Genomic DNA, 19,174 nt, shown 5'->3' with positions numbered 1-19,174 from the left:
TTTTTGTTTGTTTGCTTTATCTCTTTTTGTTATTTCCATTTTAATTATTATTATTATTAGAATTAGTATTCTGTTATACCTTATTTTAATTATTAGTTTGTTCTTATCTCATTCCATGGGTTTTACTTTTTTTTCTGTTATCCTCCCCACCACACTGCAGAAGAGGGGAAAGTGGATGAGCAGCTGTGTGGCCAGCTGGGGTTAAACCACAAGAGTGAGGCAGTGGTCACCCCTGTGGTGCAATTTATCTTCTGTTGATTAATTAAGAAAAGATAATGCTTAGAATTAAAAGGCATGTGTATCACTTTTCATTAAATATTGTGAAGAATTGTAATTTCTGAAATTACAGTAAGATGGTGTCTACTAAAAACAAAATCAATGGGAGAAATTGCAATATTACATGCAAAGTATTCTGTGTTCTATTTCTTATTTCAGCATCATAAAAATATTTTAAAAAAAGTAATAAATAAGCCCAAGTACTTTTCAGCCAATGTTATTATCCCAGAATTGTCAGCAGAACAAAAATATAAGTGAATCTGTTGACTTTGTTAAATAAGACTGTCAGCAGGGCTGACCTACACTGCTTGGACTGTGACTTTAGACACCATCTATTTAAAAGGTAACTTACTGCATTTGCATGTGATACTACTTTTTCAGCCTATTACTTTATCTCCAAATTTTTGTAATCATATGTTCTTTACAGGTATCTTGGAATAATAAAAGGCTTGGAGTGAACATTCATACTTACAGGTTTTCACAGAAGAAATGTGTTTTAAAGAGGCATTAGCTGTGTTTTAGAAGTAATAAAAATATGTTTTCTTGGAAGTTAGAAGTATGTAAAATGTGAATCTTAAAATGTTTCATCAAAAATAGCAAACACTTCATTTTGAGGGGAAGTAAAGTAGTAGTGTACTGTTCACATTTAGAAATTTTCACCCTGTTACCTGCTCATCAAACTTTTTGTAAAAGTCTTCATTTTGTTTATTCTTTTGGTATTTCAACTTTTTCTATCACACTGTCGTGGTTTAAACCCAGTCAGGTAACTTGTTCACTCACTCGCAGTGAGTGGTGCCGAGCTGACAACAATCAAGGTCCGTGTTCGTCTCCCCCCCACTCCCTGCACCGGGGCTCTCCCCTTCCCCGCTCCCGGAGGAACGGGGAGGAGGATCGAGAGAGTGCAACTCCTACGGGTTGAGACAAGAACAGTCCAGCAACAAATCACCACCGCTACTATCAGCTAAAACAATGATAAGGGAAAATAACAAGGGAAGAGAATACGATACCACCGGCCAAGAAAACGAGTTCCACCCGGAAGCTCCTGTCCTTCCGGGTAACTCCCAGTTACCCCCCACCCCGGGCATGACGTGCTGTGGTATGGAATACCTCCCCGGCTAGCCCGGGTCAGGCGCCCCGTCTCTGCTTCCTCACAGCTTCCCCTCTTCCCTGGCAGAGCATGAGCCTCACAGAGTCCTTAGTCAGGGTAAACATCACTCAGCAACAACCGACAACATCGGCTTCACCAACGCTGTTCTCAAAACTAGAAGTCAAAACACAGCACTGCACCAGTTAACACAAAGGAAAAAACATGACTGCTACTGCTGAACCCAGGACATTATCCACCCCTTATTCCATACCATTCACGTCGTGCTCAGATCCCACATTTTCAATACACCATCGCTCTCCCACATATATACATCCATATACATACAGACCAAGAGGAAAAAAATCATTTTCTTAGTGCATGGATCAATCCCTATAATGCTGCCGAGTCCATCCGGTCCATGATGTTCCAAGTTCATTCTCTGTTGGGATGATGGCTGGAGGGAAGTCAGGGCCAGTCGCTGGTGACCTGGAGACATCTAGTTGATGGGCTATAAAAGCATTACACAGCAGGCAACAGCATACAATTGAGTTCACTGGCTGTTTTCCCCTAAAATCAAATCCCCTTGAGGTATACATCGGACTTCCCCATCTTCCCGCATTACCCACCAAGTATATCCAGGTCCCTGAGCAAAAGCAATCCCACGAGTGGGTTTGCCTTTACCTGAAGCAGGAATAACCCAGATTGTCTTCCCCAGCAAATTCTTCATATGCACCACGGGAACTTTGTCCCCCTCTACAATATGTAAAAGTTCTGACTGGGCTGGGCCAGCCCTGTTGGCAGATCCTCTGGTGTTGACCAACCAGGTGGCCTTTGGTAAATGTGTATCCCAATGCTTGAAAGTTCCCCCACCCATCGCTCTCAGTGTAGTTTTTAACAGCCCATTGTACCGTTCGATTTTCCCAGAGGCTGGTGCATGGTAGGGGATGTGATATACCCACTCAATGCCATGCTCTTTGGCCCAAATATCTATAAGGTTATTCCGGAAATGAGTCCCATTGTCTGACTCAATTCTCTCTGGGGTGCCGTGTCGCCACAAAATCTGTTTCTCAAGGCCCAGGATGGTGTTCCGGGCAGTGGCATGGGGCACAGCGTATGTTTCCAGCCACCCGGTGGTTGCTTCCACCATGGTAAGCACATGGCGCTTGCCTTGGCGGGTTGGTGGCAGTGTGATATAGTCAATCTGCCAGGCCTCCCCATATTTATACTTCAGCCATCGTCCTCCATACCAAAGAGGCTTTAACCGCTTGGCTTGTTTAATTGCAGCACATGTTTCACACTCATGAATAACCTGGGCAATAGTGTCCATTGTTAAGTCCACCCCTCGGTCACGGGCCCATCTATATGTTGCATCTCTGCCCTGATGGCCTGAAGTGTCATGGGCCCACCGGGCCAGAAATAATTCACCTTTATGTTGCCAATCTAAGTCCATCTGAGCCACTTCAATCTTAGGAGCTTTATCCACTTGTTGGTTGTTCTGGTGTTCCTCAGTGGCCCGACTCTTGGGTACATGGGCATCTACATGACGTACCTTCACCACCAGGTTCTGCACCCGGGCAGCAATATCTTTCCACAGTGCAGCAGCCCAGATGGGTTTACCTCTGCGTTGCCAGTTGCTCTGCTTCCATTGCTTCAACCACCCCCACAGGGCATTTGCCACCATCCATGAGTCAGTATAGAGATAAAGTACTGGCCACTTTTCTCGTTCAGCAATGTCCAGGGCCAGCAGGATGGCTTTCACCTCGGCAAATTGACTCGATTCAACCTCTCCTTCAGCACTTTCTGCAACTTGTCGTCCAGGACTCCATACAGCTGCCTTCCATCTCCGATGCTTTCCCACAATACGGCAAGAGCCATCAGTAAACAAGGCATACTGCTTTTCACTTTCTGACAGTTTATTATATGGTGGAGCCTCTTCAGCACGCACCACCTCCTCCTCTGGTGACATTCCGAAATCTTTGCCCTCTGGCCAGTCCATGATGACTTCTAGAATGCCTGGACGACTGGGATTTCCTATTCGAGTTCGTTGTGTAATTAGTGCAGCCCATTTACTCCATGTAGCATCAGTTGCATGATGTGTAGAGGAGACCCTGCCTTTGAACATCCAACCCAGCACGGGCAACCGGGGTTCCAGGAGGAGCTGTGCTTCAGTGCCAATCACTTCCGAAGCAGCTAGAACCCCTTCATATGCTGCCAGTATCTCTTTCTCAGTTGGGGTATAGCTGGCCTCAGATCCTTTGTATCCCCGACTCCAAAAGCCGAGGGGTCGACCTCGAGTCTCCCCTGGAGCTTTCTGCCAGAGGCTTCAGATAGGACCGTTCTCCCCAGCTGCAGTGTACAGCACATTTTTTACATCTGGCCCGGTCCGGACTGGTCCAAGGGCTACTGCATGAACTATCTCGCGTTTAATTTGCTCAAAGGCTTGTTGCTGCTCAGGGCCCCATTTAAAATCATTCTTCTTCCGGGTCACATGATAGAGAGGGCTTACAATCGAACTGTAATTTGGGATGTGCATTCTCCAGAACCCCACTGCACCCAAGAAAGCTTGCGTTTCTTTCTTATTAGTTGGTGGAGACATTGCTGTTATCTTGTTGATCACATCTGTGGGGATCTGTCTACGTCCATCTTGCCATTTTATTCCCAAAAATTGAATCTCCTGTGCAGGTCCCTTGACCTTACTCCGTTTTATGGCAAAACCGGCTTTCAGCAGGATTTGGATTATTTTCCTCCCTTTCTCAAAGACTTCTTCCGCTGTATCGCCCCACACAATAATGTCATCAATGTATTGCAGGTGTTCTGGAGCTTGCCCCTGTTCCAGTGCAGTCTGGATCAGTCCATGGCAAATGGTAGGGCTGTGTTTCCACCCCTGGGGCAGTCGGTTCCAAGTGAACTGGACACCCCTCCAAGTAAAAGCAAACTGTGGCCTGCACTCTGCTGCCAAAGGAATGGAGAAAAATGCATTGGCAATATCAATCGTGGCATACCACTTGGCTGCCTTTGACTCTAGTTCATACTGAAGTTCTAGCATGTCCGGTACGGCAGCACTCAATGGTGGTGTGACTTCATTCAGGCCACGATAGTCTACTGTTAGTCTCCATTCTCCATTAGACTTTCGCACTGGCCATATGGGGCTATTGAAGGGTGAGCGGGTCCTGCTGATCACCCCCTGACTCTCCAGTCTACGGATCAGCTGATGGATGGGAATCAGGGAGTCTCGGTTGGTGCGATATTGCCGCCGGTGCACTGTTGTGGTCGCAATTGGCACTTGTTGTTCTTCAACTTTCAGCAACCCCACAGCAGAGGGATCTTCTGAGAGACCAGGCAAGGTGGACAGCTGCTCAATTTCCTCAGTCTCCAAAGCAGCAATACCAAAAGCCCACCGGTACCCTTTTGGGTCTTTGAAGTACCCTCTCTTGAGGTAGTCTATGCCGAGGATGCATGGAGCCTCTGGACCAGTCACAATAGGGTGCTTTTGCCACTCCCTCCCAGTCAGGCTGATTTCAGCCTCCAGCACAGTCAACTCTTGGGATCCTCCTGTCACTGCAGAAATATAGATGGGTTCCACCCCTTGACAGCTTGATGGCATCAGGGTACACTGTGCACCGGTATCTACTAGAGCCTTATACTTCTGTGGGACTGATGTGCCAGGCCATCTGATCCACACAGTCCAGTAAATCCGATTGTCCCCTACCTCCACCTGGCTGGAGGCAGGGCCCCTCTAATGGTCGTCACAGCATTGGACACTTAAGTCGTGTTGAAAGGGATTATTCTTCGTTATCACAGGAGCTGGAGTAAAATCAGCTCTTCCACTCCATCTGGGAAACTGCTCACCAGAGACTGAAGCCGTAGCTCTCATGGGACGATCAGTCTTGGCCCTTGCTCCCCTCTTCAGTTCACTCACCCGTTCCTCCAAAGCTGAAGTAGGTTTTCCATCCCACTTTGTCATGTCTTCTCCGTGATCCAGCAGGTAAAACCATAGGGTACCCCGTGGCGTATACCTTCTGTATCTCCTCTCTTGAATAATAGGACGTCTTTTGTTAATAGCTGAGACGCGTGTTGGTACACGTGAGGAGCTGGATAAATCAGTTACATCGTCCCTCAATTTGTCGAGGTCCTGGGACAGTTTTTTCACAGCTGAGATGATGGAAGGAGTGAGATTGTCTTCGAACTCTCGGAGTTTATGAACCATTTCATCCACTGTTAGTGGTACTATGTCATTCCAGGTCACTGTTGCCAATGAATGGGCATATGATGACGGTGCATTCCGTGTAAGTTTTCGCCACGTGGGTCGTGTACATTCAACTTCATCTGGATCTATAGGTGTATCCCCGTTATTCGGCTTGATGTGATAGATCATCTCTACGATGGCCGATTCCCTCAGAGACTGGATGCCTTTGTCTATAGTAGTCCACTTGGCCGAACGACTCGTAACATCGTCCTTGTACGGAAACCTTTCTTTCACAGCTGCCAAGAGCTTCCTCCAAAGGCTGAGGGACTTTTTCTCTCTTGCAATTGCTTTGTCAATTCCCCCTTCTCTAGCAAGTGATCCCAGCTGCTTGGCTTCTGTACCTTCTAGTTCGTGACCATCGGCCCCATTGTCCCAGCATCGGAATAACCAGGTGATGATGTGCTCCCCTGGTTGACGGGTAAAATCTTTTCGCATATTCCGCAGCTCGGTTGAGGTTCGAGGTCGATAAGTTACCTCTTCTTCTTCTTCTTCGTCATGTGAGGATGACTCCTGATCAGATTCTGGACCGGGTGGTGAATTCATTGGTTCTTCATCTCGCTTCACCCTTCTTGCCTCCTTTTTGCTTGTTCTCTTGCGTACAGGGGCAACTGATATTGGTACGAATTGGTCCTCTGATTTGGCTGCAGTGATTATCACTGTGGTTTGAGTAGCGACTGTACTTGTTGCTGGGGGTGGTGTAGCTACCGTGCTTGGAGCTGGGGCAACCGCGCTGTCTGTTGCAGTTGAAGTTTGAGCAGCTGCTGTACTTGCTGCTGGGGTAGCTGCGCAGTTCATTGCAGCCAAAGTTTGAGTAGAGACTGTCACTTTGCCCTCAAATCCGCCGACATTCTTTTCCTTTTGAAGGTGCTGGATAGTGTTGAACAAGGCCCTGTAAGCATAGGCCAAGCCCCAGCACGTTGCCGTGATTTGTCCATCTCTGGTATGGCCAGAATGACCACACACCTCATTTAAGTGTTTTACTAATTCTTCTGGATTTTGCAGTTGTTCGGTAGTGAAATTCCAAAATACTGGAGGGGCCCACTGACCTAGATACTTGCCCATACTATCCCACACACCCTGCCACTCATGGCTGTCCAGCCTCTGGGAAAATCTCTCGGTCCTCCTACATCGTCGTTTGACCCCAGACAAGACCCAAACCTGAATCTGCTTAACTCTTGAAATCAGTAGTGGGCAAAACACACTCTGTATGCGTGTTAGCATGGTGATTCCCATCACCATCAGCAAACAAGTCTCAACAGCATTAAAAGGCCATTTAAAAAATTCAAAACTCTCAAATGTAAATGGTCTGGGGGAGGACTGGGAGGGTAAAAGGATGTCTCCTTCACAGGTTGAGCACCTGAGAAGGAGAAAAAAGATGTGTAATTGCTAAGCACCTCCATCATATACCTCCCAAAGTATAAAGGTGGTGACCACACTGGGAACATAAGCCAGATCAGTTTCATGATCAATGATTCTATTGTATTACAAGTCATTACCATAAAGTACAATGGGATAAAACCTTAGCCCAAGCCCCACACTTGAAAAACACACAGCCAATACCGGATGGACGTAAGATATGGTATACTGAAACTGTGAGATCAAGAGGAAAAACCTTGAGAGCCAATAAATCAGCATTGTGACGAGTGACTATCAATCCAGTCAGATCTGTTCTTATCTCAACCCCTCGAGCCCCACGTTGGGCGTCAAAAAGAACTGTCGTGGTTTAAACCCAGTCAGGTAACTTGTTCACTCACTCGCAGTGAGTGGTGCCGAGCTGACAACAATCAAGGTCCGTGTTCGTCTCCCCCCCACTCCCTGCACCAGGGCTCTCCCCTTCCCCGCTCCCGGAGGAACGGGGAGGAGGATCGAGAGAGTGCAACTCCTACGGGTTGAGACAAGAACAGTCCAGCAACAAATCACCACCGCTACTATCAGCTAAAACAATGATAAGGGAAAATAACAAGGGAAGAGAATACGATACCACCGGCCAAGAAAACGAGTTCCACCCGGAAGCTCCTGTCCTTCCGGGTAACTCCCAGTTACCCCCCACCCCGGGCATGACGTGCTGTGGTATGGAATACCTCCCCGGCTAGCCCAGGTCAGGCGCCCCGTCTCTGCTTCCTCACAGCTTCCCCTCGTCCCTGGCAGAGCATGAGCCTCACAGAGTCCTTGGTCAGGGTAAACATCACTCAGCAACAACCGACAACATCGGCTTCACCAACGCTGTTCTCAAAACTAGAAGTCAAAACACAGCACTGCACCAGTTAACACAAAGGAAAAAAACATGACTGCTACTGCTGAACCCAGGACACACACCATATGAGATACAATATTAAAATTCTTTATTACTTTTTCACTTCATTATTTCATTAAGCTATACCTCAGATACTGCAGATGATTTACAAGACTTTCTGTGTTAGGTCTTGCATTGCAGGAGTTGATTGTCCTTACAACATAAAAAAAGAGAGAAAATAAAAACAAGAGCATGAGAAATCAACTTCAGTATCCAAGGTCCATGAAGAACATACCAGGAAAAATAGAAGAAGCAAGATTTCTTGTGGCCCAACTTAATGGTCTATCATTGAATTGGGATGGTTTTATTACAGGTTTGGTTTTAATAACTGTTTGCAATATGGTATAAATAATTTTGTTTACAAGAGCCGAATTCTCACCCTGTCATATCAACATAAAGACTATTCAGATCCTCTGCACCCTGACCTTTATATGAAGCAATAAAAGAAAATGCATAAATCATTGGAGTGTCCCTAATATGGTTATGTAGCTTTCAAAACTTTCCCTTTCTCTAGAGAAAGAGCTCACAACTTCATTCCTCAGTTGTCTTCAGAGCACTTGAGAATGATGACACTGTCCCAGCAGAGTATATGACATCTTCTTTCAAAGACTTAAAGCCAACGAATCACTGAATCAAACATTCCAAGACACCTCACAGATAATGTTTCTTAAGCATTCAGTCTTGCAAATTTGAGTAGACTGGCCCCAGTACAGCAAAACACATATTCACGTAAGTAGCCTTATTGCTTTCTACTTTTTTTTTTTTTTTTTGAGTTTGAAGGCTGTTACAAGCATGACTAGCAGCATTGTAAACATGTTGATGCTTGATGTTTTGTGCCTGTCTTCATCCTGCTTTGCTTTGCAAAACAAAATTTCTAGTGGACAGTCTGAACCTTTAAAGTGGGCATCTTTATTTTTTTTCCTTCTGTTTTTTTTTTTTTTTTTTGGGGGGGGGTGTTTTTGTTTTTGGTTTGTTTTTTTTTTTTTTTGGTATGTTTTTTTTAATCTATGTTTAGAAATTAATGTCCTATTAATAACTCATTTATCCTTGTTAGTTACTTGTAATCAGAGAGATTATTTGTCGTGGGTTCAGCAGTAGCAGTCATTTTTCTCCTTCTTAGTAGCTGGTGCAGTGCTGTGGTTTTCACTTTCAGCTTGGGAGCAGAGCCGATAACACCAAAGTTTTTAGTTGTTGCTCAATAATGTTTACTCTGACCAAGGACTTTGTGAGTCTCATGCTCTGCCAGGGAGGAGGGGAAGCTGGGAGGAAGCAAAGACAGGACACCTGACCCAAACTAGCCAAAGAGGTATTCCATACCACAGCACATCATGCCCAGTATATAAACTGGGGGCAGTTACCCGGAAGGGCTATATTACTGCTCGAGTCAGGCTGGGTATCTGTCAGCAGGTGGTGAGCGGTTGTGTTCTCTTCCCTTGTTATTTCCTTTATCATTATTACTATTGGTGGTAGCAGTAGTGGCTTGTGCTATACCTTAGTTACTGGACTGTTCTTATCTCATCCTATGGGAGTTACACTCTGTCAATTCCCCTCCCCATCCCTTTGTGAGCAGGGCGGGGAGGGAAGGGGGAGGAAGTGAGGGAGTGGCTGCGTGGTTCTGCATTGTCAGCTGGGCTTAAACCATGAGTGTTCTTTTTGGTGACCAACATAGGGCTCAAAGGGTTGAGATAATGACAGATCTGACCAGAGTGTGTCTAATCATATCTGTGATAAGCATTTATTGTTTTGTGTTAATAGTCACTGTCGTGGTTTAAACCCAGTCAGGTAACTTGTTCACTCACTCCCAGTGAGTGGTGCCGAGCTGACAACAATCAAGGTCCGTGTTCGTCTCCCCCCCCTCCCTGCACCGGGGCTCTCCCCTTCCCCGCTCCCGGAGGAACGGGGAGGAGGATCGAGAGAGTGCAACTCCTACGGGTTGAGACAAGAACAGTCCAGCAACAAATCACCACCGCTACTATCAGCTAAAACAATGATAAGGGAAAATAACAAGGGAAGAGAATACGATACCACCGGCCAAGAAAACGAGTTCCACCCGGAAGCCCCTGTCCTTCCGGGTAACTCCCAGTTACCCCCCACCCCGGGCATGACGTGCTGTGGTATGGAATACCTCCCCGGCTAGCCCGGGTCAGGCGCCCCGTCTCTGCCTCCTCACAGCTTCCCCTCCTCCCTGGCAGAGCATGAGCCTCACAGAGTCCTTGGTCAAGGTAAACATCACTTAGCAACAACCGAAAACATCGGCTTCACCAACGCTGCTCTCAAACTAGAAGTCAAAACACAGCACTGCACCAGTTAACACAAAGGAAAAACATGACTGCTACTGCTGAACCCAGGACAGTCACTCATCACAATGCTGAGTTATTGGCTCTCAAAGTTGTTGCTCTTGATCTCACAGTTTCAGCATGTCCTACCTTACTTACAGCCAGTATTTGCTGTGTTAATCAGCTGGGGGCTTGGGCTAAGGTTTTTGTTTCACTGTTCTTTATGGTAATGACTTGTAATACAATAGACTCATTGATCATGAAATTGATCTGGCTTGCGTTCCCAGTGTGGTCACCACCTCGATACTTTGGGAGGTATATAATAAAAGTGTTTAGTAACTACACATCTTTTTTCTCCTTCTCGGGTGGTCAACCTATGAAGGAGACGTTCCCTTACCTTCCCAGCCCCTGACCAGACCGTTTACAATATCATTTGAGAGTTCTAAAGGTTTTGAATGGATTTTGGGTCCCCTTGAGACCTGCCTGCTTATTGTGATGGGGATCATCATGCTGGCACACATACAGAACGTGTTTCACCCACGACCATTTTGTCTGATCTCGAAAGTTAGGCAGAGTCGGGTTTGTGTCTTGTCTAGGATTAGATTACAATAAAGGAGAACCACCAAGAGACTTTCCCTGAGAATGGACAGCCATGAGTGGCAGGGTGTGTGGGACAGTATGGGCAAGTATCTAGTCCTCTGGGTCTCTGCAGTGCTTTGGAAGTGTCAGAGGTGGAAGTCAGCTGTATGGAGTCCCTGACGGCAAGTTGCAGAGACTGCTGAAAGAGAGGGTGAATTGAGTCAGTTTGCTGAGCTGAAAGCCATCCAGCTGGCCTTGGACATAGCTGAACAAGAAAACTCGCCAGTACTTTATCTCTATACTGACTCATGGATGGTAGCAAATGCCCTGGGGGGGGTGCCCAATGGAAGCAGAGCAACTGGCAACGCAGAAGTAAACCCATCTGGGCTGCTGCACTGTGGAAAGATGTCGCTGCCTGGGTGCAGAACCTGATGGTGAAGGTACACCATGTAGATGCTCATGTACCCAAGAATTGGGCCACTGAGGAACACCAGAACAACCAACAAGTGGATAAAGCGGCTAAGATTGAAGTGGCTCAGATGGACTTAGATTGGTAACATAAGGGTGAATTATTTTTGGCCCCGTGGGCCCATGACACCTCAGGCCATCAGGGCAGAGATGTAGCATACAGATGGGCTTGTGATTGAAGGGTGGATTTAACAATGGACACTATTGCCCACGTTATTCATGAGTGTGAAACATGTCCTGCAATTAAACAAGCCAAACAGTTAAAGCCTCTGATATGGAGGATGATGGCTGAAGGACAAATATGGGAAGCCCTGGCAGATTGACTATATCACACTCTCTCTCCTGCTCTGAAAGACTGTTACAAGAGATGAAGCCCAACATAATGGACTGGATGAACTCAGCAGCTTTATAGGGATTGGTCCATGCACTAAGGAATGATATCTCTCTCTCTTTGTGTGTGGATGTGTGTATATATATATATATATATATATATATATATGACACAAGAGTGATGGTATATTGAAAACTGTGAGACCTGAGTATTACGTGAATGGTATGGAATAAGGGGTGGATACTGTCCTGGGTTCAGCAGTAGCAGTCATTTTTCTCCTTTTTAGTAGCTGGTGCAGTGCTGTGGTTTTCACTTTCAGCTTGGGAACAGAGCCAATAACACCAATGTTTTTAGTTGTTGCTCAATAATGTTTACTCTGAGGAAGGACTTTGTGAGCCTCATGCTCTGCCAGGGAGGAGGGGAAGCTGGGAGGAAGCAAAGACAGGACACCTGATCCAAACTAGCCAAAGAGGTATTCCATACCACAGCACATCATGCCCAGTGTATAAACTGGGGGCAGTTTATATACTTGCCCTGGAAAGGCAAGATCACTGCTCAGGTCAGGCTGGGTATCGGTCGGCAAGTGGTGAGCAGTTTTATTCTCTTCCCTTGTTATTTCCCTTATCATTATTACTATTGGTGGTAGCAGTAGCGGCATGTGCTATAACTTAGTTACTGGACTGTTCTTATCTCATCCTATGGGAGTTACATTCTTTTAATTCTCCTCCCCATCCCTCTGGGAGCAGGGGGGAGGAAGGAGGGAGTGGGGGGAGTGAGAGAGCGGCTGCCTGGTTCTGGGTTGCTGGCTGGGCTTAAAGCACAACATTATTGTACATGACAATTGCGCATTATTAATCTTTCTTCAGGCTTTGAATTTCAGTGTGAATTGCTAGAAAAGCAGTAAGTACTTCTGTGAGTGGGATCTGAAAGAAAGAAACACTTTCGAGACTGGAAAACAATATCTGGAACCTGAGTCTGTAGAAAAGAGAAAAAAAAAAAAAAATTCAGAGGAGGAAGAAAACCCTAAATCACAACAACAACAAAACCCCCTAGTAATTTCAATGGTTTCAAAGCTGGAGTGATCATCAGAGTAACTGGGGCAGGAGCTCTAACACCAACTAAATATGTTTGAATTTATTTTAGGTATGCATGAGCATATCTAGTTATTAATCCAAAGACACACAAAAACAAAAAAAAAGAAAATAAGATGGTTTTCATAAATAATAGTGGCTACAAATGACTCTTAATGACCGGAAATGGTTTGCAGGTCTGGGTTGTCAAAGTGTCTACAATTTTATTTATTCATAAATGTATGCTTGGGAAGAGTAGAAACTCATGGAAAAATGTTAATTAGAATCAATGAAGAAGGAAAACAAACTGGAAAAGATGGCAAACAAGAAAATTCAGAGACGTTGATAAACTGTCAACACTAAACATCAAAATCAAGTCTTCACAAAGTTAAAGTGTCTTTGTTTTGGTTGATTTAGGTTAAATCTATTTCGGATTAATCCAAAGACATTTTAACTCTATTGACTTAAATTGACTCAAAGGCAAACATTGAAGGAAGTTTTAATATTGTCCTGGGTTCAGCAGTAGCAGTCATGTTTCTCCTTCGTGGTAGCTGGTGCAGTGCTGTGTTTTGACTCCCAGCCTGGGAACAGTGTTGGTGAAACTGATGTTTTCGGTTGTTGCTAAGTGATGTTTACCCTAACCAAGGACTTTGTGAAGCTCATGCTCTGCCAGGGAGGAGGGGAAGCCGTGAGGAAGCAGAGATGGGGCACCTGACCCAGGCTAGCCAAAGAGGTATTCCATTCCACAGCATGTCATGCCCGGGGTGGGGGGTAACTGGGAGTTACCCGGAAGGACACGGGCTTCCAGGTGGGACTCGTTTCTTGGCCGCTGGTATCGTATTCTCTTCCCTTGTTATTTTCTCTTATCATTGTTGTAGTTGGTAGTAGCGGTGGTGATTTCTGTTGTACATTGGTTGCTGGACTGTTCTTGTCTCAACCCGTAGGAGTTGTACTCTTTCGATCCTCCTCCCCGTTTTGCCAGGAGTGGGGAAGGGGAGAGCCTGGGCGGGGGGAGGGGGCTCGATTGCTCTCAGCCTGGCAGCACTCACTGGGAGTGAATGAACAAGCTGCCTGGCTAGGGTTTAAACCACAACAAATATCATACCTTGTCCTGGTTCTGAGTGACCAGCTGGGCTTAAACCATGACATACGTTTATCTCCATAAGTAACTGAAGTATCATTTGAGTAAAAAAGAAAGTTTTCAGATTGTTATGAATTCTTTTCCAAAGGATTTTGAAAATATTACTCTAATTCCTTCTTGTTTTCAAAAGTAGTCAAGAAACTCCCTTCTCATGGACAAGGTCATGCTGTGCTTTGAAGCCTTAGTTTTTTTATGTGTGTGTGTATATATATATATATATATACACACACACACACGTATCTTGGATCCCATATGGAAAAATGGGATTTTCCCTCCTTCTCAGGGGAGGACCCTGGGAACCACTAGCCAGTCATCCTCATCTCTGTGCCTGGTATGACCACTGAGTAGACCCTTCTGGCAGACATGCTGAAATATATGGAGGACAGTGAAGTGGTTGGAGACAGCCAGAATCACTTCAGCAAAGCCAAATTGCGTCTGACTAATCTGGTGGTGTTTTGCAATTGAGTGGCTGCATCAGCACACAGGGGAAGAGGTATGGATGTTATCTGCCTGGACTTCTGTAAGGCCTTTGATATGGTCCCCCACAACATTCTTGCTTCTAAATTGGAGAGAAAAGGTTTTGATGGATGGACTACTATATGGCTGAATGGCTGCATCCAAAGAATTAGAGTCAATGGCTCAATGTCCAAGTGGAAAATGCTAATGACTGGTGTCCCTCAAGGCTCCATACTTGGGCCAATAGTGTTTAATTTCTTCATCAATGGTAAAGGTATTGAGTCACCCTCAGCGAGTTTGTGGATGACACCAAGCTGAGTGGTGTAGTTGATACATTGGAGGGAAGGGATGCCATCCAGAGGGACCTCAACAGGTTGGAGAAGCGGACCCATGTGAATCACACAGAGCTCAGCAAAGCCAAGTGCGAGGTCCTGCACCTGGACTGAGGCAAGCCCCAGTATTAGTATATACTGACTGTATTGAAAGCAGTCTTGAAGAAGGATTTGGGGATACTGATGGATTAAAATCGAACATGAAGTGACAACATGCATTTGCATCCAAGAAAGCCAACCGTATCTGGGGCTACAGAAAAATAAGTATCGCTAGCAGGTTTCGGGAGATAATTCCGTCCCTCTTCTCTGCTCTCATGAGATCCCACCTGGAGTACTGCATTCAGCTTTGGAGTCCCCAGAGCAACAAAGATATAAAAGTGTTGGTTCAGGTCCAGGAGAGGACCACAAAAATTGATGAGAGGGCTGGAGCACCTCTCCTAAGAAGGAAGGCTGAGAGAGTAGCCTGGAGAAGAGAAGGTTCCACAAAGACCACTTCTATATATAAAGGAAGATTATAAGAAAGACAAAGGCTTTTTACCAGGCCTTGTAATGACAGGACAAAAAGCAACAGTTTTAAACAAAAAGAGGGTAGAATTAGACTGGAAATAAGGAAAAAAACCATGAAGTTTGTGAGACACTGGAAGAGGTTGCCCAGAGAACCTGTGGATACGTATAAGGTTAACTTGGATGCGGCTTTGAGAAACCTGTTCCAGTTGAAGATGGGTTTGGAACAATGATCTTTGAAAATCCCTTCTAATCCAAATCATTCAATGGTTCTTTGGTTCTATACTTATGTTTTTAACAAAGGGTATGTTATTCCTTACACATCCTACAAAACATGATTTGCAAGTAAATAACAATTCCATTCAGTCTAAACACTGATCTTCCTGCTTTGGTCCCTTAGCTTTCTTGCACTGTACTTATTTCTTTATATGGGCTAATCAAGTCAATCTACAGCTCTCTGGAGTCCTTAAAGTCTAGTGTTATCTAAAGTGACACATAAAAAAAAAAAAAAAAAAAAAAAGCAGTTCTGGATTTTAATCTCTAGAGGAACAGAGAGGATTTTCCCCCCTTTCTTCTTGATGTAGTAATGGTTTTGTTACTCTATATATATATTTTTTTTTAATGCGTTTGGCATAATTGTTTCATGCTGTATAATTGATATCAGCTGTTCTTTTCTTTTATGGGCTCCTTAAAGCACATCTGTTTGAAACCCAGCTTGCTCTTTTTTTTTTTTCCTTAAAATTTTCTCATCTATTTCTTAAAATGATAATGCTTGGATTTAAAAAAAAAAAAACAACAAACCATGAAAACTAACTTAAAAAACAAACTAAAAAAAAAAACTGTATTCTTTTGAATGAGTTCATCTATGCAACTAATTACTGCAAACCAAACTTACTTGATTTCTGCAGAAGACAGAAATTATACAGCTCAATCCTTCACCTCGTGGTATTGTATGTTAGGGAGCTTTCATTAAATGTCAGATTACATTCATCCTCGCACGCTGTCTTTCTCCTATCTTCCTTTAGGCATATGAAGCTGTAGACACAAGCTGAATCAAGAGGAAAATACACCAAACTATTCTGCCCTGAGGTCTAGGTACAGGTATGCTGTACTTCATACCAGAATTGTTCCAAAGCACATCAGAGTCATATTATGATTTTACTATCCATTGTATTCAGATTAGATTATTAATTGCCCTATTAGCAGTATTTCCCCTTCATTTTTCTCTGCTAATTGCTGCTTCTACATTGACTATGTGTGAATGAAGTTCTGACTCTGTTAAAGTGAGTGTGAGTTTCTTTAAATTCTGCTTAGGCTTTTACAGATTCAGCATGTTTCCAAGGAGAGCAGCCTTTTTCTGTGTTCTTTTATGTTACAAAGCAATAGGTCAACAAAGAGAAAAGGTGAAACAAGTGATGATGGTGTTCAAACAGCAGGACTCCACCTCATAGGTAAAACAGAGGGGCAGAGCAAAGAGGGAAGATTAAAACAATCAGACAAACAAACAAACAGAATGCAAAAAAAGCACTCAGGAGGCTTGGAGAGGTTAGTGTATGGTAAAGGGTGAAAAGAAAGACAAGAAAGACTATAAAAAAATAATACATTGTATAGGGAAGAGGCGGTATTTGTACTAGTTGCTACTCATTCCTTTTCATGCTTTAGCACAGCTTCATGAACATTTTGAAAGTGAACCACTTGAAACATGTTTCCCCTTCTTCTTTTTATTTAATGCTGCAGTTTTAGAGGGCCCTGAAGGCCTGAAATGCAGATTATTAGCAATGCTACTAATTTAGCAGATCCAATTTTTATTAGGAAACTAGAAACTTTTACCTGCAGTAAGGGGAAAAAAATGGATAAAGTGCATTTTTTCACAAGTATACATAGAATTCAGACATACGTTAGCGCATTTTCCCTCCCTAATTCATAATGTTCTCTTAGTTTGACCACAGTGCCATTCTCAGCCTGCTATCTGAAAGGCAGGTGCTTCAATAATTACTCTTTTAATGTAGTTTCAGAATTGAAAACAAAGTCCACTAGCTAAGTTTGAAATAGATGGATAGGCCATTTCTACATCTTTGAAAACAGTTTATGCAGATATTGTCTCCTCTCTTTATTTGAGACTCTGAAGTTCTGGTCTCTTTTGTTAAGGGTTAATTGACTAGACCATATGGGAAATGACTGAATTATTAGAGATTCATTAAAATCATTAATTGTGAAGAAGTTAATTGTTCAAAGTTATGACTTTGTTTTAACATCAAGTCTTCAACATTTTGCACTGGGTGAAGTTACTGCTACTAGTCTTTTGGGACTTGCTATTTATGTTATTCTCCTATGGCTGAAAGGAAACTTGGTAGCAGAAAGAAAACAACTTTCCATTCAGAGTACAAGTTCAGATTCTTTTTTTTTTTTTTTTTTTTTGGCATATATCAAAGATAAGATTTACACAACCTGGAGAAATACGCAGATAATCAGATTTTTCTGTCCTCAGGATATAGAAGGGTATGGCCAAATCCAGAAGATAATAAACTGCTGACAAAACAGACCTACTCATCCTATTACACACATCCCTCCCTCCCCTTCTCATTTTAGTCCAAAATAAATCTATAATTCATTTTTTTCATCAGTAATTTTGTAGAAAGGAAAACTTAGATTACTTGACGAAACGTGTAGTGAGGCTGATAGAAGTGGGGACTGATTAACATGATCCCTTTTGGAAGGAGTAGAACAGAGCAAATTCAGCTTCAAAAATTGTTTCTCTCAAATTAAAGATCTGGTCTTTGAGGTTTTGGTATATTATGCATTAATCATACTTCTTTTGCTGCCAAATTTTTTCAGTTCTTTTTTTCTCCCTTAGTAATTTTCGAAATGCATACCTACTTTCTCTGACAGGTATGATAGTATTTCAGCATAAAGAAGAATAAGAAATTGTTTCTTTGTATCCCTAAAAATGTTTTTCAGGAGTCTGGTGATAAATCTTCCTTTAGTTTTCATCAGTTAGAAACATCAGAAAAAAATGATGATATTGTTTTACCTTAGATTAGATAAAATTATTTCAAATTAAAAATAAAGTGTGGATTAAAAAAACAGTGATAAAAGCCAATTTCTTGCTTTCTGGCATCCTCCAGATATAATTTTAGGGAAATCCCTATAAATTTATAATAGTATGAAAATAAGGAAAACATCACAAGTTGTGTGAGTTGGTTATTTGGGTTGTTTGGGATTTTTTTTTTTTTTTATATTTTATTTTTAAAAAGTATCCTTTTTAAAGTGGCTCATAGTTCTGAAAAGTTTGTAAACTTTTATGTTATGTAGATTGAAAACTAGCAGTTATTTTCTTCTGATTCCACAAAATTCAGTTTCATAACACAGAAGGCCTCGGTTAATCTCATGTTGCACATTCAAAAAAATGTAATCTGTTGAAAAAGCACACAATACACAGCTCTCAAACCAGCAGACTCTTTGTGAAACAAAAGTTGTACTTTATGTTAGACAGTAATCTATCAGTTACATGAACAAATCCTGAGTTTAAGTCATCAGTAGATATAAAAGAAATTGATCTAAGAAAGAAGAGCTTGTGTTTTAATTCTGGTGTTACTTTATGTTATTTTGAGTTGTTATTTAAAATTATTTGACAGAAAGGCCAGTAAATCCTCCTATTGGATGAAGCAGGAAGACCAAATGCTGCAAAGTAATTGTTCACGCAATACTATCAAAATCTACCTAGCATTGAAAGGTGAATCTTCTGAAAGTGAGGAGCAATTTTATTTTAGAACTTAAAAAGAGTGCCAGGCATGCATAAACCATGATTTTTATGAAGTATTTAAATATTAAAAAGTCAAAATCCTTCATTTGACAGTGTCTGACCTTTAAGCTTATCTGCTCCTAAAATACATCTTGCCTATCAACCAAAACTTTAACCACTTTCTCATTTCAGATATTGAAAGAAAGATTCCATTTAAATCAAGCAAAGGTCATCTTTCTTTGAAATATAGATTACCCACCTGGACTTTTTAAAGAAGTGAAAACTGGAGAACAAACTCAGAAGAAGCAGTTCTCTCTCCACATTAACAAAGTACTGAGTCAGCTGTGGAAAGGATTAAACATAATTATACATA

Source organism: Pezoporus flaviventris, unplaced genomic scaffold (assembly GCF_033815535.1).
Source record: "Pezoporus flaviventris isolate CSIRO_AGI_PZ_B2104156 unplaced genomic scaffold, CSIRO_AGI_Pfla_v1 ptg000002l, whole genome shotgun sequence".
Classification (NCBI taxonomy): domain Eukaryota; kingdom Metazoa; phylum Chordata; class Aves; order Psittaciformes; family Psittacidae; genus Pezoporus; species Pezoporus flaviventris.
The sequence above is the reverse complement of the archived record's forward strand: the minus strand, read 5'-3'. Positions refer to the sequence as shown.